The sequence below is a fragment of the Muntiacus reevesi genome, chromosome 1 (genome assembly GCF_963930625.1).
Source record: "Muntiacus reevesi chromosome 1, mMunRee1.1, whole genome shotgun sequence".
Classification (NCBI taxonomy): domain Eukaryota; kingdom Metazoa; phylum Chordata; class Mammalia; order Artiodactyla; family Cervidae; genus Muntiacus; species Muntiacus reevesi.
In genome coordinates this window covers 252207394-252213312 of record NC_089249.1, presented here as the reverse complement: position 1 = coordinate 252213312, position 5919 = coordinate 252207394, and the positions used below count along the sequence as shown (strand labels likewise).

Sequence of the window (5919 nt, the reverse complement as noted above, 5' to 3'; positions counted from 1 at the left end):
ATGGCTGCTTTTTTGGCTGCGTTGGATCTTCATTATGGCGTGCAGGCTCCTCCTTGTGGGGCCTGGGGTGTCTCTAGCTGCAGGGCATGGAGCTTCTCTACCTGTGGAGCACAAGCTCTAGAGCATGCAGGCTCAGCAGTTGCCCTGCTCAGGCTTCTCTAGTTGGGCTTAATTGCCTGGGAGGCAAGTGGGATCTTAGTTCCAGACCAGGGGTGGCACCCTTGGCCCCTGCATTGGAAGACAGATGCTTAATTATTGGACCACCAGGGAAGTCCCAGCAGCGTTTCTGATGTATACTGACATGGCCTTTCCTAGATGCACTCTCTCTTCCTCTTATAAGGGCATTAGATTCCATCACGGAAGGCTCTACCCTCAAGACATAGTATAAATCGAATTACCTCCCAAAGCCTTGCCTCCAAATACCATCACACTAAGGGGCTGAGGACACATTTCATCTGTAATGTGTTCGAATGCACACTTAAATTTTAAGACTGGGGTTGAAAGGGACGGGGGAATCTGTTTTATTATTTAAAACAAACAAAAACACTTGAAGTCAATAAAATAGTAAAGCTAGCATGTAATCAAGGTGTACAATCTGCTTGATAGAAAACACTATTCATAAAGTATCAGATGTGCATGGAAAGAGATTCCCCTATATACACATATAAAATAAATGCACAGAAACAAACAGGAATATTTCTGTTGCATTTTACAAACTGCTTTGTCTCACTCGATCTCAGTGGACCCTCCTAACTTCCCCGAGATGAAAATTAAGTCCTATTACTTCCCTATTTAATAGGTAGAGATACAAAGTTCAGAGATGACCTAGGACAAGTCACATGGTCCCCAAGTCGCCTAAATTCTGTATTCACTTCCCTCCACCAAACTGCATTTCCTTCCTTTAACAAATGAATTTCCCTGTTCTTTCACCTTGTTTCTCAAGGATTGGGGTAAATGTTATCTTCTGAAGCTCCTTGCTTGTTTGTTTGTTGTCTGCAGACCTTTTCTTCATTCACAAATTAACAGCTTGTCCTTGTATTAGCCAGATGGATGGCTGCACCTGGTTAATTGGAGTTGTAAGATGGTAAGTGGATTAAAGAGCACAGCGGCTGGAGTGCTCACTGCTGGCCAGACATAATTAAGAAAGGAGGAGTGAGCAAGTTCTACTGGGGCTTCAGTGAGGAAAGGGCCCAGTGGACTGATTTCCTGGAACTGCTTCAGTTGCTCAATTATGAGAGGCGCTCGCTGCCGCGTTGGGAGAACACTGCAATTCTGCTGCTGAGAGGGCACAAAATTCTCCTCTAAGATGTTCAGCATTTAAATCAGTGTTTCTCAGAGTGTGTCTATCAACTGCCTGTCTCAGAATCATCTGGATGTTTATTAAAAATACATATTTCTTGACCTCATCCAAGGCCCACTAATTTAGGGGGTAGGGGTTGGTGGTCGGGACCAGGAATTTGCATTGTTAATAAAAGGGAATAAGTGAAAGTGTTAGTCGACAGTCGTGTTTGACACTTTGCAACCCCATGGACTGTAGCCTGCCAGGCTCCTCTGTCCATAGAATTCTCCAGGCAAGAACACTGGAGTGGGTAGCCATTTCCTTCTCCAGGGGATGTTCCCAACCCAGGGACTGATCCCATGTCTTCTGCAATGCTGGCAGTCTCTTTACCGTCTGAGCTGCCAGGGAGGTCCATCTTCCGCTAAAGATGGGAACCACTGACCCAGTGCATCCTCAAACATGTAGAATTTCTAGAATCACCTTTAAAAGACTTCACAACCAACACTTTGGGAAAAATAACTCTGGTAGAGCCCTCGGCTACCAAAACCTATAGCAACGGAATCTCCAAATCTCCAAAGTCCTTGGCCAATCAGAGTCTATTGTCAGAATACAAGAAGGTTTTGGATGTCTCAGAAGCCTCCTGAGACAACTGTTAGAAATACACTTTCTCAGTCTCAGCCGAGAAGCTATGAATCAGAAAGTCTGGGGATGAGGTACCCTCAGCACGAGTCTGGGGTTTGCTGAAACTGGAAGACCACTGCTCTAGATCCGTACTGCTCACCCATCAGTGCATGGATGAAGTACCTGGAGATCTTGTTAAATGCAGATTGTTTCAGTAGGTTTGGGAGTGAAAAATCTTCCAAGAGATGTTGATGCTGCTGGCTCATAGACTCTGAGTAGCAAAACTCCAGGGTATTTTTTAATCTAATGGCATGAGAGAAAATTCATGTTTAAAAAAAAAAAAAGAGCAGGTCCCCAGGCCTAGGTCGAAATGGTCAGTTAATCAGCACATTCCAAGCAAAGAAAGTAAAGCTGTTCACTGCTATGCACAAACCAACCAAACACTGTAAATCAATTATACCCCCAATAAAAATGAAAAACAAAAAAGAAGTGATGCTGCTAAAATACCATCAGTTGGCTTTGAGCTCTGATATTAGGGATGCATTTGTACCGACTGTCCCACAGGCCATCCTCTAAAACTGTGATAACTGTTAATAAGATCACAGGTTTTTATGTGGCTAGGAAAGGAACCCAAAAATGGATTTCCAAGGATCAGACTCTGACCCAAATTACAAACACTGTCATCAATCAGCTAATAAGCTCTGATAAATTATCCCAGTTCTCTCTACAGCAACACTGGGTCATGTAAACAGCCCTGGTGAGGGATTTGGGGACTTCTAGTTCTGACTTATGTCACTTTACCAGGCCCTCACACATGCAGAGACAGTTTCAGGGTCTTGGTTTCCCAGGTGGCTCAATGGTAAAGAATCTGCCTGCCAATGCAGGAGACGCAGGTTCAATCCCTGGATCAGGAAGATTCCCTGGAGGAGGAAATGGCAATCCATACTAGTATTCTTGCCTGGAGAATCCCATGGACAGAGAAGCCTGGCAGGTTGCAGTCCCTGGGAACACAGAGTCAGACATAATTTACCGACTGAGCGCACACACACACTACCCTTGAAAGTCTGTATTCTCTGACCCCTTCAGTCCCATTATTATCCTTGCTGTATTGCTTCTGCAGCTGCGCACTACCGCTGCCTAGCCTTTTGCACCTGAGTTCAGTGCAAGCAGTTTGGTTCCCCTGAGTCAGCCTCTACTGCTGGTCTAGGGATCACAAACCTGAGCAACACATGTAGGATTCAGACTCTCTGTGCTTCTTGTGCTTGTACTCACCTTTATCTTGGTACGTTTTCAATTATTCAGCCTTGACCTTCCATCACACTCAAATTCCTAATTTGGAATATCGTCACATACAAGATTAGTTTGCCTAGCTGACAGCGGTTTACCAAGTAGCCTGCGTCCTCTGAGATGTGGTATATATAGAGTGAGAATCTGCTTCTAATAGGGACCTACCAGAATAATTTGCTCAATAAAGACTTTGAAGAGCTAGTAGGTTTATGGAATTTCTCTAGTGTAATTAGGAGAGGCATTGTTGTGTAATGAAGAAAATTAATTAGAACTAAGTGTTTAGGGATTGTCTGGTTAGGTAACCAAAGGCATATTTGCAGCCTAATTGTTTTTTGGCAGCTGGAGGCATTTTATACCCTTTCTGAGTGTTTAGTTAATGGATATTTTAACATGCCCCACTGTTTGCTTTTCCTTAAACTACTCCCATATTTAAAAAAAAAACAACAAAAAAAACAGTTCATCAAAGGTTTGAATCAAGTATTTATCCCATTGGACAAATGCCTCGGTTATCTGATTTATTTGATCATACTGTCTGCCAAATGCTAATTATTTTCTGAAGAAGTCCATATTGAGACTAATTTGCATGCCCTCCTGCACCATATAAATTACAGAGTTCTGCTGTGTGCTTACAAAACACAAACACCAAAACATTTCTAATATCTTTCCAATATTTCTTCTAACCTGCCCCCAAGTCGCAAGCTTTCTGTCTCAAGTCTCCTCTGGAACAAGACAGAGTTTTGAAAACACAGTCTGTTTTAAAATAAGATGGATGATTCAGTTGGTTGATTATTTTTCTCATATGCATAAGATTTTGAGGTCAAGCAGACATAGATTCAAATCCTGGCTCTGTCACTTACTGTGTGATCTTCAGAAAATTATTTAAACTACCTAAAGCTTAGTTTCATGATCTGCAAATGAAGATAATAAGCCTGGCATTACAGGGTTGAAATGAAAAATCAGACAAAAATAAATATATTTTATTAAATTAAGATATGTTTGGTTTCAGATGGGAGAAAACTGACATAAAATAACTTAAAATGACAACAAAGAGGAGAATGCTAAGTGCTAATTATTTTCAGATGAAGTCCATATTGAGACTAATTCTAAATAACATTTATCTAGAATAATTTTATATTTCCAAATGAAATTACAAAAATATTAACTTCCATATATCCTTCAGCCAGCTTCACCAAATATAAAATTAGCTGTCATAAAATTATCAAAATCAGAAAATTAGTATTGACAAAAATATAGTTTACAAACCTGATTCAAATTTTGGTAATCATCTCTTTTCTGGCCCAGGATCTCTCATTATATTTAAGTTTCATATCTTCTTGGTCTCCACCATCTGGGAAAACCCCTCAACTTTCTTTATTCTCTTAACTTTGACAAGCTTGAAGAATATTAACCAATTATTATATAGAGGCCTGCTTTTATTTTGTTTTATTGCTACATTTGCCCCAGATTTGGCCATTGGGGAATCCTTCAAGTTGATTCCTGTGCCATTTTCACATACCTCTGTTATTTTGGGGGGCCCTTCCTTGCTTTCTGACACCTCTGCGTATCTCATTATTTCAGCCCTGGAATGAGTCATTTCTCCACAGAAACTTAACGGAAAGTTCAAGGCAATGAAGCTGGCTCCAGGTACAGCCAAAGTAAAGGGTACAAGGAATTTCATAACGAATTCAAATCTGTTGCTCAAACTTTTGGCTCTGTTTTTCTCAGGTTCATTCTTAGGCAAGTGATCATACATGGTGGCTAAGATGGCCATTGATGCTTACCCTCAGAACTGTTTGGCCTAAGAAAAAAGAGAAAACTCCTGAGAGTCACTGTACAAGTCCCACGGAGAGGTCGTGTTAACACAACTTAGGTCATATGTCCATCTCTGATCCAATCTCTTTGGTCAGGTATGTATCATAAGACCACAGGCAGGCAGGGAGGAGTTCAGCACAATAATAAGGGCACTGCTGCTGCTGGTGCTGCTGCTAAGTCGCTTCAGTCATATCCGACTCTGTGCGACCCCATTGACGGCAGCCCACCAGGCTCCCCCGTCCCTGGGATTCTCCAGGCAAGAACACTGGAGTGGGTTGCCATTTCCTTCTCCAATGCATGAAAGGGAAAAGTGGAAGTGAAGTCACTCAGTCGTGTCCGACTCTTAGCGACCCTGTGAACTGCAGCCTACCAGGCTCCTCCGTCCATGGGATTTTCCAGGCAAGAGTACTGGAGTGGGTTGCCATTGCCTTCTCCCAATAAGTGCACTAGAAAAATTTAAAATAAAATATAGGTAATAAATAAAGGCAATATATGTATGTGTGTGCTCAGTTGTGTCTGCCTCTTTGCAGCCCCATGGACTATAGCCCACCAGGCTCCGTCCATGGGATTCTCCAAGCAAGAATACTAGAATGAGTTGCCATTTCCTTCTCCAGGGAATCTTCCTGACCCAGGGATCAAACCTGCATCTCTTGTGTCTCCTGCACTGGCAAGGTGTTTCTGTAGAACAAAACAAACTAACATGGATGTCAGCTTTCTTCTGACAGTCACAGTGCAAGTTCCACGGAGAAGTCATATTAGCACAACTTAGGTCATACAAGGCACTTCAGAACATCCAAAACATTGAGCATGTATTAAAAATATGAAAGCTGCCAGTTAGCATAATTTGCTGAGCATCTCCTTTTTTGTTGCCTTAAAACAAGCAAGCAAAAACAAGAGCAGAAACTAGAGTGAGGAAAATG

The 5919-nt window shown here is 42.0% G+C and overlaps 1 long non-coding RNA gene across 1 annotated transcript; it reads right to left on the bottom strand.

Moving 5' to 3' along the window:
* Window positions 1-331: 331 nt before the first annotated feature.
* Window positions 332-5651, bottom strand: LOC136168843 (uncharacterized). The gene is made up of 3 exons (XR_010663349.1): window positions 4451-5651; window positions 2084-2203; window positions 332-1060 (listed from the first exon to the last, which is right to left on the bottom strand). It is a non-coding gene; the product is annotated as an uncharacterized lncRNA (long non-coding RNA).
* Window positions 5652-5919: the final 268 nt, after the last annotated feature.